The sequence below is a fragment of the Triticum dicoccoides genome, chromosome 7A (assembly GCF_002162155.2).
Source record: "Triticum dicoccoides isolate Atlit2015 ecotype Zavitan chromosome 7A, WEW_v2.0, whole genome shotgun sequence".
NCBI lineage: Eukaryota > Viridiplantae > Streptophyta > Magnoliopsida > Poales > Poaceae > Triticum > Triticum dicoccoides.
Window position 1 is genome coordinate 76,474,405 of NC_041392.1, and position 13,390 is coordinate 76,487,794.

At 42.1% G+C, this 13,390-nt stretch overlaps 1 pseudogene; it reads left to right on the plus strand.

Moving 5' to 3' along the window:
* LOC119333135 overlaps window positions 1-2,528 on the plus strand; it is a 46,692-nt pseudogene extending 44,164 nt beyond the window's left edge.
* Window positions 2,529-13,390: the final 10,862 nt, after the last annotated feature.

Below are 13,390 nucleotides of genomic sequence, written 5' to 3' on the forward strand. Positions count from 1 at the left end.
TCTATACTGCTTGCATTAGAGTAGTGTAGCATGTTACTGTTCGGTTACTCCTATTCTGTTGCATAGCCTGTCATTGTTGCTACAGTCATTGATACCTTACCCGCAATCCTAAATACTTAGTATAGGATGCTAGTTTATCATCATTGGCCCTACATTCTTGTCAGTCTGCCTTGCTATACTATTGGGCCGTGATCACTCGGGAGGTGATCACGGGTATATACTATACATACATACATACTATACAGATGGTGACTAAAGTCGGGTCAGCTCGTTGAGTACCCGCAAGTGATTCTGATGGGGGGGGGCTGAAAGGACAGGTGGCTCCATCCCGGTAGAGGTGGGCCTGGGTTCCCGACGGCCCCCGACTGTTACTTTGTGGCGGAGCGACAGGGCAGGTTGAGACCACCTAGGAGACAAGTGGGCCTGGCCCTGGTCGGCGTTCGCGGATATTTAACACGCTTAACGAGATCTTGGTATTTGATCTGAGTTGGCTACGAGCCTATACGCACTAACCATCTACGTGGGAGTAGTTATGGGTATCCCGACGTCGTGGTATCAGCCGAAGCACTTCGTGACGCCAGCGACTGAGTGGCGCGCGCCGGATTGGAACGTAAGCCTGCTCTTGTATTAAGGGGGCTAGTTCTGCTTTCGGCCGCGTACGCAACGTGCAGGTGTGCTATGGGCGATGGGCCCAGACCCCTGTGCGCTTAGGTTTAGACCGGCGTGCTGGCCTCTCTGTTGAGCCTAGGTGGGGCTGCGACGTGTTGATCTTCCGCGGCCGGGCATGACCCAGGAAAGTGTGTCCGGCCAAATGGGATCAAGCGTGTTGGGTAAGTTGGTGCACCCCTGCAGAGAAGTTAATCTATTCGAATAGCCGTGATCTTCGGTAACAGGACGACTTGGAGTTGTACCTTGACCTTATGACAACTAGAACCGGATACTTAATAAAACACACCCTTCCAAGTTCCACAGACAACCCGGTGATCGCTTTTCCACAGGGCGACGAGGGGAGGATCGTCGGGTAGGATTATGCTACTGCGATGCTACTGGAGATGCTACTAGAGATGCTATTTGGAGATGCTACTTGGAGATACTACTTGGAGGACTTCAATCTACTCTCTTCTACATGCTGCAAGACGGAGGCTGCCAGAAGCGTAGTCTTCGACAGGATTAGCTATCCCCCTTTTATTCTGGCATTCTGCAGTTCAGTCCACCGATATGGCCTTTTACACATATACCCATGCATATGTAGTGTAGTTCCTTGCTTGCGAGTACTTTGGATGAGTACTCACGGTTGCTTTCTCCCCACTTTTTTCCCCTTTCCTTTCTTTCTGGTTGTCGCAACCAGATGCTGGAGTCCAGGAGCCAGACGCCATCGTCGACGACGACCCCTACTACACCGGAGGTGCCTACTACTACGTGCAGCCCGCTGACGACGACCAGGAGTAGTTAGGAGGATCCCAGGCAGGAGGCCTGCGCCTCTTTCGATCTGTATCCCAGTTTGTGCTAGCCTTCTTAAGGCAAACTTGTTTAACTTATGTCTGTACTCAGATATTGTTGCTTCCGCTGACTCGTCTATGATCGAGCACTTGTATTCGAGCCCTCGAGGCCCCTGGTTTGTATTATGATGCTTGTATGACTTATTTTATTTGTAGAGTTGTGTTGTGATATCTTCCCGTGAGTCCCTGATCTTGATCGTACACATTTGCATTCATGATTAGTGTACGATTGAATCGGGGGCGTCACACCTTCTCTATCTCCCCATATCTCTCTGGTTGTTTAAACCAACAATGTAATCTATCGATGTATGCCTCTGCGAGAGCTGGCCTCGCCAATATGAATATAAATACATGTGGGCTCCCATGTTACGGGAGTTGAGATGCTTTATGAAACCTTTCAATGTGATTGTATTTTTGATTCAGGTACCGAATGCTCTCTTTTGCTAATCCTACTGGTAAGAGAACTGCATGGGTTTCACTCAGAAATTGCCTCTACATGCTGCCATTGGGTTTATTTGCATACAACTGTAAGTACTAATCATACATGTTCTCTAGTTTCCATTTGCTTCTATTCATAATAAAGTTGGTCAAACTTGGGATCTTTCTTATTCTAGGAACTAATGCTTTGTAGGAGGGTCTAACATCTGAATGGTTTAGTTTTGAAGCATCGCTTCTAACGACGGGCCTCGCCATTGGGGCCTTATCATTTGTACTCCTACCCAGAAGAGTGTAAGAAGAATGTTCCATGGTAGCCTTTTGTATCTTCCTGCTTTAATGGCTAGACTTATATTGCATCGGCTGCCCAATGAACAGAAGGAGCATAACATCCATCAGACTAGTGAGATCGCCGGGGTTCTCCGTGGTGCTGAAGAAAGTGCTAGACAGAAATGGGAAGATCTGAAACCTTCATGTGCTCAATCACGGCCTCTAGTTGCCTATTCTTCTGTAGCCCTATTCCCCTTCTTACATGTACCTGTGTACGTGTCTCCACAAGCTCATGAGTTTTTAAAGCTTTACCCCAGCAGCTAGGCTGCAATGCCTTCATCTTCCTTCCTTTTTTATGTTATCCGAAAATTCTTTTTGGCTCTTGACAGGGAATTTTCCTGCCCAGGGGAATTCCTCTTTGTATTGTTAAAATCTGAGAATAATGAATGCAGTTTTTGTTTGAAACAAAACATAAAATTCAGTTGTTGGGCTCACGTGAGTATAAAACTGATATATGTCCGTCCGTTGATATTTCAGAGTACCTTGATACAGAGCTATCTAGAAGCAATATGTATGCATAATTGTTTTTAGTTTGTAGCACGTCGCTTACTCCTGTAAATGGGGCATAAAATATTTATTGTACTGTTGAGAAAACCTTTGTTTGAGTAATTCCTAAATAAAAAGACTTGCGGAGTACGGACTGAACTAACTGATCAAAGCACTTAGAAATGAATCTCTCGCTGGTGAGACTAGTACTCCCTCCGTTTCAACTTGTAAGGTGTATTAGGGTTTTCAAAAGTCAAACTTGTGGCTGTTTGATCAAGTTTTTATTAAAAAAAGTATTAATATCTATATTTCCACAATTGTATAATTGATTCATCATGAAAAGAATTTTTTATTTTTTATTTATTTTGACGGATGTTGCTAATTTATTCTATGATCATGGTCAAACATATGTATGACTTTCAAGTCTGTTACGGAGGGAGTATAATCCTAATTGGAAGAGCCAGAACTATGCTCTTAATTTTTCTAGGCCACTATATCCTACTCCCACCATTCACAAATATATTACCATTTTCATCAGTTACTTTGTTTCACACTCCCCTCACAAGGGACATTGATAGCCTCACAAGCTTGTGACATTGATAGCCTCACAGAGAAACTTCTACAAATTCTCTGGTGAGCTCAACATAAGTAGGAACTTCACTTTGAATAAAATTACTCAAACCCAATGAAGACAAGATCCATGAAGTTTTCTTTGATTTGTAGCTTCCGATAAGGGAAAATCTGACCAAAAGAGTGTTGTGCACTTTGGCTATCCTCACGGATCTTCTCGGTGGTTCAAATATCCTAGTCTTGCGGGAGGATCATCCATGTTTTGAGACCAAATTTTCCTTGAAGAAGATGAGGATGAACTCCCATGAGCTTCTTTCTTAAGCTCTTGAGCATAGTGCCTATGTTCTAAAAATTTTGGACATGTAAAAAAAGTAAAATTTACACACATAAACTAGGGGTAACCACTCTATAAAGCTTCTAGTAACTTCCTTATGCATCAAAACCACAACAAAAAAATCTCAACTCACCATGCAAGCTCAAATTCATCACTAATAATAGTATCTAGGATCTCTAAGCATGGGGCACCAATCAAAAATATAATTGGATGGGTGGAGGAGCCACATACCAAGCAACAATATTGCCAAAGGAATTTGCAAACGGAGCTCACACGAGAGAGATCGAGAAATGAGCAGCAACTCGAGTGTGAAGAAATGAAGCAAAAATGGAGCAAGTTTTTTTTGAGGGAAACCAAGTCTTCATTACTCAAAGATCACAGAGTTTGGAATACAAAAGGAATCATGGGGTTGTCCCAATCAAAGATGGCGGCCCCGACCTAAAGACTGAGAGTACTTGGCTAACAAATGAGCTTCAAAATTAGAAGCTTGTCCTTCAAAAGTGAAGATACAGTTGAAGTTTCCGCTCTAAGCTTAATCTCGCTTATTATCTGACCATGGCTTTTATACGTCCATTTTGCATCATGTTTTCTTACTGTTATTTATAATGTTTTTATCCATAATAATGCTTTTTGGAGTAATTCTAATGCATTTTCTCTCATAATTTGCAAGGAACACACCAATAGGGAGAATTCCGGCATATGGAAATCTAGACCTAGAAAAGCTACGTCAGGCCACCTATTCTGCACAACTCCAAATGAGCAGAAACTTCATGGAGATTTTTTATGGATTATTTAAGAAATACTGGAGCCAATAAACACCAGAGGGGGGCACCAGGTGGGCACAACCCACCAGGGCGCGCCAGCCCCCCCCCCCCCAGGCGCGTCCTGGTGGGTTGTGACCTCCTCGGCCCACCTCTGGTACCCATCTTCTGGTATATAAGTGGTTTTGACCTAGAAAAAAAATAAGAGGAGGACTTTTGGGATGAAGCACCGCCGCCTCGAGGCGGAACTTGGGCAGGAGCACTTTTGCCCTCCGGCGGAGCGATTCTATCGGGGGAACTTCCTTCCCAGAGGGGGAAATCATCGTCATCATCACCACCAACAACTCTCCCATCTTGGGGAGGGAAATCTCCATCAACATCTTTACCAGCACCATCTCATCTCAAAACCTAGTTCATCACTTGTATTCAATCTTGTTACCGGAACTGTAGATTGGTGCTAGGGGTTGACTAGTAGTGTTGATTACATCTTGTAGTTGATTACTATATGGTTTATTTGCTGGAGGATTATATGTTCAGATCCATTATGCATATTAATACCCCTCTGATTATGAGCATGTTTATTGTTTATGAGTAGTTACCTTTGTTCTTGAGGTCACGGGATAAATCATGTTGCAAGTAATCATGTGAATTTGATATGTGTTCGATATTTTGATGGTATGTATGTTGTTATTCCCTTAGTGGTGTCATGTGAACGTCAACTACATGACACTTCACCATATTTGGGCCTAAGGGAGTGCATTGTGGAGTAGCAAATAGATGATGGGTTGCGAGAGTGACAGAAACTTAAACCCCAGTTTATGCGCTATTCCGTAAGGGGCCGATAGGTTCCTAGAGTTTAATGCTATGGTTAGAATTTATTCTTAATACTTTTCTCATAGTTTCGGATGCTTGCGAGAGGGTTAATCATAAGTAGGAGGTTTGTTCAAGTAAGAACAATACCTAAGCACCGGTCCACCCACATATCAAATTATCAAAGTAGCAAACACAAATCGAACCAACATGATGAAAGTGACTAGATGAAATTCCCGTGTACCCTCAAGAACGCTTTGCTTATTATAAGAGAATGTTTGGGCCTGTCCTTTGCCTCAAAAGGATTGGGCTACCTTGCTGCATGCTTGTTACTATTATCGTAACTTGCTCATTACAAATTATCTTGCTATCAAACTACTCGCTACTTACAGTTTCAGCACTTGTAGACATCACCTTACTGAAAACTACTTGTCATTTCCTTCTGCTCCTCGTTGGGTTCAACGCTCTTACTTATCTAAAAGAGATACAATTGATCCCCTATACTTGTGGGTCATCAAGGCTATTTTCTGGCGCTATTGCCGGGGAGTGAAGCGCCTTTGGTAAGTGGAATTCGGTAAGGAAACATTTACATAGTGTGCTGAAATTTATTGTCACCTGTTACTATGGAAAACAATCCTTTGAGCGATTTGTTTGGCGTATCTTCACCTCGTCCGGAACCACAATTAACAACCCCTCAACCTACTGCACCTACCAAAAATATTGAATATGAAATTCCTTCAGGTATGATAGAATAACTGCTAGCTAATCCTTATGTAGGAGATAGAACCGAACATCCTGATATGCACTTGATATATGTGGAACAAATTTGTGGATTGTTTAAGCTTGCAGGTTTACCCGGAGATGAGGTGATGAGAAATGTTTTCCCTTTATCTTTGAAGGGAAGAGCATTGGCATGGTATAGGCTATGTGATGATATTGGAACATGGAATTGGAATCGTTTGAAATTGGAGTTCCACCAAAAAATTTATCCTATGCATCTAGTTCATCGTGATCGGAATTATATATATAATTTTTGGCATCGTGATGGAGAAAGTATCACTCTAGCTTGGAGGAGGCTTAAGTCAATGTTATATTCATGCCCCAATCATTAGCTCTCAAGAGAAATTATTATCTAGAACTTTTATGCTCGGCTTTCTCATAATGATCAAACCATGCTTGATACTTCTTGTGCTGGTTCTTTTATGAAGAAGACTATTGAATTCCGGTTGGATCTTTTGGAAAGAATTAAACACAACTCTGAAGATTGGGAACTCGGCGAAGGTAAAGAGCTAGGTATTAAACTTAAGTATGATTGTGTTAAATCTTTTATGGATACCGATGCTTTTAAAAAAATTAGGACTAAATATGGACTTGACTCTGAGATAGTAGCCTCCTTTTGTGAATCATTTGCTACTCATGTTGAACTCCCTAAAGAGAAGTGGTTTAAATATCACCCACCTACTAAAGAAGAAATTAAAGAACCAGTACCAATTAAAGAAGAAACTATATTTTATAATGTTGATCCAGTTGTTCCTTCTCCTTATATTGAGAAACCCCATTTTCCTGTTAGGATAAAGGAGCATGCTAAAGTTTCAACTATGGTTAACAAAAGATATGTTAGAACACCTAAACCGGATGAAAAAATTAAAGTAGAACCTAGCATTGCTATGGTTAAAGATCTATTGGAAGAAGATATGGATGGGCATGTTATTTACTTCTGTGAAGAAGCTGCTAGAATTGCTAAACCTGATGGAAAAGATAAACATAGACCTGTTGTTGGCATGCCTATTATTCCAGTTAAAATAGGAGATCACTCTTATCATGGTTTATGTGATATGGGCGTGATACGTCTCAAACGTATCTATAATTTTTAATTGTTCCATTTTGTTATATTATCATTCTTGGATGTTTTACAATCATTTTTATAGAAACTTTATATCATTTTTTGGGACTAACCTATTGACCCAGTGCCTAGTGCTAGTTGCTGTTTTTTGCTTGTTTTTTACATCGCAATAGATCAATGTCAAACGGAGTCTAAACACCGCGAAACTTTTTCTGGATTTTTTATGGACCAAAAGACTCCCGATGGGCTAGAGCAGCACCTGGGGGTGCCCCGAGGGGGGCACAACCCAGCAGGGCGCGCCTGGGGGCCCTGGCGCACCCAGGTGGGTTGTGCCACCTCGGTGGCCTCCCGCACCCCCTCTTTACCCTATAAATTCTCAAAAATTCCAGAAACCCTTGCGGTGAACCTAGATCAGATGTTCCACCACTGCAGGCCTCTGTAGCCATGAAAAACAATCTAGACCCCGTTCCGGCACCCTGTCGAAGGGGGGATTCATCTCCGGTGGCCATCTTCATCATCCCGGCGGCCACCACGATGAGGAGGGAGTAGTCCACCCTCAGGGCTGAGGGTTTGTACCAGTAGCTATGTGTTTAATCTCTCTATCTCGTGTTCTTGAGATATCACAATCTTGATGTATCGCGGGCTTTGTTAATATAGTCGGATCATATGGTGTTTTCCCCTCTCTATCTTGTTGTGATGAATTAAGTTTTTCCCTTTGAGATTTCATTGTTGTCAGGTTGAATACTTTTATGGATTCGAGAACACTTGATATATGTCTTGCAATTGAATACTTGTGGTGACAATGGGGCACCGTATTGATTCACTTGATATAAGTTTTGGCACTCAACTCGCAGATTCCCGAGGTGACATTGGGGTAATATATGCATAGGGGTTGATGCATGTTCTTGTCTTTGTTTCTCCGGTAGAAATCTTGGGGCACTCTTTGAAGCTCTTTGTGTTGGATTGAGTATTATGAATATGAATTTGCTTTGGTTTTATTTTAGTATGAACTCTAGGATAGATCGAACGGAAAGAATAGCTTTGTGTTGTTTTAGTATGAACTCTTGAATATATCGAACGGAAAGGATAGCTTTGAGGTGGTTTCGTACCCTACAAACAATTTATTCTTATGTTCTCCGCTAGATAGGAACATTGGAGTGATTCTTCATCGCACTTTGAGGGGTGGTTATATGATCCAATTATATTAGCATTGTTGAGAGATTGCACTAGCGAAAGTACGGACCCTAGGCCTCATTTTCAAGCATTGCAATACCGTTTTTGTGCCCGTTTACTATTTGCTACCTTGCTGTTTTTATTTATTCGGATTATAAAAAAATATTTCTACCATCCATATTACACTTTTATCAACATCTCTTCACCGAACTAGTGCACCTTTACAATTTGCCATTGTATTAGGTGTGTTGGGGACAAAAGATATTTCTTGTATTTGGTTACAGGGTTGTTTGAGAGAGAACATCTTCATCCTACACCTCCCACGGATTGATAAACCTTAGGTCATCCACTTGAGGGAAAATTGCTACTATCCTATAAAACTCTGCTCTTGTAGGCCCAACACGAGTCTACAAGAATAAAGTTGCATAGTAGACATCAACCTCTTTTCTGGCGCCGTTGCCAGGGAGGTGAGTGCTTGAAGGTATATCTTTAGATCTTGCAATCGAATCTTTTAGTTTCTTGTTTTATCACTAGTTTGCTTTATGAAAAGAAAAGTACAAAAAATGGAATTGAGGTTGCATCATATTATTCATATTTATAATGTATTTTGTGAAAATGATGGAAAGGAAAATTGTGCTCAATTGATAGAAGAAGAATTCAATAGAATGTTTGGTATAAATGATGAGCATTATTGCAATGTTGTTAGTATGAATTCTTTGAATATCCATGATGCTAATGATATGCAAAGCCATAAGCTTGGGGATGCTATGTTTGATGAAGATGATATTTTTAGTCCCCCAAGATTTGATGTGCAAATTTGTTATATGATTGCATGCCTCCTATTTACGATGATTATAATGATGAAAGTGGATTTGGAGAGGTCATGACTTTATTTAGTGATGAATCCACTATTTTGGAAGAGGTTGCAATTGATTATGACAACAAAGTTGCTATCTATGATGATTATGGTGATGACATGTATTCTATATTGTATAATTATAACCATGAAACTTGTCATCATGATTTTAATTTTCAATCCCATGATAGTTATTTTGTTGATTTTGCTCCCACTACTATTCATGAGAATAAATTTACTTATGTGGAGAGTGAGAAAATTTCTATGCTTATGTATCATGAAAAGAATGCTTTATGTGATAGCTATTTTGTTGAATTCACTCATGATGCTGCTGAAAATTATTTTCAGAGGGGAACTTCTTTTACATATCCCAATAATACCAAGTTTCCTCTCTTTATGTTGAAAGTTTCGAAGTTGCACTTGTTTTGCCTTCCTATGCTAGTTGATTCTTGTTCCCATAAATTTTTTGCTCACAAAATCCCTATGCATATATAGGAAGTGGGTTAGAATTAAATGTGCTTGCCATGTGATTCATGATGCTCTTGTTATGTTTTAATTCTTATCTTTTATGCGAGCATCATTGAATTCATCATGCCTAGCTAAAAGGCATTAAAGAAAAGCGCTTGTTGGGAGACAACCCAATACTTTTACCTACTGTTTCTGTGTGTTCACATGATTAAGCTACTGTAGTAATCATGTTTTATAGCTTTAGTTTCAATAAAGTTCCAAGTAAGACCTTTGGAATGGCTTACCGTGATAGTTGATTTGATCTTGCTGAAAAACAGAAACTTTTGCGCTCAGGAAAAAAATCTCATTTTTAACAGAAGCGTGATAAAATGCTGATTCTTTTTGAAGAAGATTAATAGACAAATTGGACGGGTTTTCCTATTTTTTCAGAATTTTTGGAGTATTATAAGTATGGTTGGAGTACAGATTACTACAGACTGTTCTCTTTATGACAGATTCTGTTTTCAATGCATAGTTTGCTTGTTTTCTAATTTCCATGGCTTATATTGCTCAATATAAATTTTGGAAATGATATGATACATTAGGAATTGTGTGAGAACAATTACGAATCTTGTCTATGACATTACCAAAAGTGAAATGGTTTGCTCTTTATCATACTAACCTATCTCACAAAGTTTCGTTAAGTTTTGTGTGATTGAAGTTTTCATGTTTTGGGTGAGATGTCGATATGAGGAGAATAAAGAGTGACACGACCCTAAGCTTGGGGATGCCCAAGGCACCCCAAGGTAATATTCAAGTAATATCTAAGCAACTAAGCTTGGGGATGCCCCGGAAGGCATCCCCTCTTTCGTCTTCAACATTATCGGTAACCTCACTTGGAGCTATGTCTTCATTCGTCACATGATATGAGTTTTACTTGGAGCATCATTTTATTTTGTTAGGATTTGCTTTATGTTATTTATAATAATGTTTTGCATCTTTTATTTCAATAAAAGTGGCAATTATAGCCTTTGCCATGCTTATTTTGCAAGTATACATGTTGCTATTTGAAAACAAAAAGTTTACTGTTGTTGCAAAAATTCCCTAGAAAATTAAGAATGTGATATAATGTTGAATTTTTTTGAAAAATGAGCTATGATGAATTTCTATAGTGTGGCAATTTTTGATAAATTTTGGAGTTAGGGAAGTATTGATACTCTTGCATTCTTTACAGACTGTACTATTTTGGCAGATTGCTGTTATGTTTGCATTGTTTGCATATGTTTGCTTGTTTAATGATTCTATTTGAGTATAGGAGTATTGAATATGAAGAGTAATTTAGTGTAAAATGTTGAATACTAATTTTAGTGATTTTCTACAGTAGAGAATGATAAGGTTTTGCATTGATTTATACTAACTTATCTCATGAGTTCTTGTTGAGTTTTGTGTGGATGAAGTTTTTGAGATTTAGGAAAACCGTGATATGAGAGGAATTAAGGAGACACAAAAGCTCAAGCTTGGGGATGCCCAAGGCACCCCAACATAATATTTCAAGAAGTCTCAAGCATCTAAGCTTGGTGTCGTGGTTCTAAGTCTGACAGTAAGAGAGGGGTAGGAGAACGGAGCATGATCTATCGAGATGCATATGGGTGACACGGTGGTTTTAGCGAGTTCGGGCCTCTCACGGTGGAGATAACAACCCTACGTCTCGTGTTCCGGAGAGGCTTTGTTTTATCTGAGTATATATCCGGAGATTACAATATGTGTGTGAGCGAGAGGAACGGATCCCCATGCCTGAGCTGAGTCCTGAGACCAATGGTGAAAAGAGAGAGAGGTGGAAGCCCCCCCCTCCTTCGTCTAGTGGTGGGGGGTGGCTTATATAGAGTGCGCCACCCCCTCACCTCCTATGTTACAAAGTGGGGTATGAATGCCATAATGCCAGCCCGCTATTAAGCCCTCACTATTAGAAAGATGCTGACTGCCTTGCTGCCTGCTGGTCTTCGTATATCCGAGTGAGTCGTACGGTCGAGTGGTGAACCGTCATCCGAGTGGATGGCATGTTGCTTGGTCGAGTGGATAGTATGCTGCTTGTCCGAGTGGATAGTGTGTCTGTATGAAATTGACCTGGACCCACATGTTGTGTGGACCCCATGCTTCATGATATTTCGACCCTTCGTGGGCCTACCTGTTATGTATATTCCCAACATTAGCCCCCGAATCGATTGCGATTTTGCAGAACGAGTTGGTGAAAGACATAGTTTGGTCCGAGTGATTACAGAAATACTCGGTACATGTCGCCGCGCTTTCAGACAACCAAGGTTTGAACAAAATCTCAATGGATTCCGGCACCATGCTTCCCAACTAATCGAGGTAAGCGTCTGTGAGGAGCAACTTGGTGACATTCGTTCATCTCTCGGGAGAGGTTTAACTCGTGATCTGAGTATGGGCGTGTCATTAAATCCGTGCAACCAGATTGACACATGGACTGTTCTTTTAGAGAGATGCCATTCTTATCCCGGAGGAACGCCAATACGAGTCGGTTTCAGATCCACACTTGTGAGTTTCACGCTTTGAGTCCTAGAAGAAGGTTCAAAACAGGTCCATAGAGGAGCGTTAAACTCGCCTTATAGAATTTTTTGAGTGATTTGGAGCTGGGCCTACATCGAGTAACCGATTACTCGGAATTTCTTCACGCCTGGAACGTGTCTTTTTTGTTGTTTGGCCGTCACTCGGGTTGGGCGGACCGTTCCGAGTGGGTACCATTCCAGTGGGGGCACGCTGAGTGCACCCACTGGGTGTAGTCCCCGAGACTGCTGTCGACTGCGGGCAGTCGGCGGGAGTCTTAGAGCCTGTCTTTTTGTTGTTGTTTGGCCGTCACTCGGGTTGGGCGGACCGTTCCGAGTGGATACCATTCCAGTGGGGGCACGCTGAGTGCACCCACTGGGTGTAGTCCCCGAGACTGCTGTCGACTGCGGGCAGTCGGCGGGAGTATGAGAGAACTAAAACTCTTCTTAGCTGGTACTGATCGAACTTGTTCTTCTCTGACTCGGAGGTCGAGTAATACTGGAGATGGGTTTGCATCGAGCAAAATGTTTCTTTCTGAGTCCTCTTCCAGTGGGGGCACGCTGAGTGCACCCACTGGGTGTAGTCCCCGAGCCTCTGTCGGACTAGATGAGTCTGGCAGAGGGTTTAAGTCTCTCGGTAAACCTCCATGTAGTTGGCATGGCAAATATCTTTGTCTGGAATTGAATCAATCGGATGGATGCGTAACGAGGTGGTTGTACGAACGATGAGTAAGGTCGCCTGAACGATTCAGCGATGGCGCTTCATTTTTACCCTTTTGCATGAAAAGGGGTATTTATCCAAGTGGACGTGCTTCACTTATAGATCTTCGGCGATCCGAGCATGTATGGTCAGAAGAATATCTTGATGTGATCAACAGGTTGACCAAATGGGCGTAACCCCTGAGGGTGACATGGCCAACTGCCGCGCGTAGCCCCCGAGTGATGCTCGAAGGAGGTAAGCTTGCTACAGAGTGTGATTTGAGGTTTGACCATATGAGTAACTTAGCCGTTCCCGTGCTGGGGGTGTAGAGGTAAAGACATGTCCAACTGATGGTGACGCGCGGGGCGGCCGAGGGGCGAGGACGTGTACAACCGAGTGGCGACGCGCGGGGCGGCCGAGTGGTGAAGACGTGCAAAACCGAGTGGCGCCGCGCGGGGCGGGCGAGTGGTGAAGATGTGCAGAACCAAGTGGCGATGCGCGGCGGACGAGTGATGAAGACGTGCGCAACCGAGTGGCGACGCGCGGGGCGGCCGAGTGGTGAAGACGTGCAAAACCGAGTGG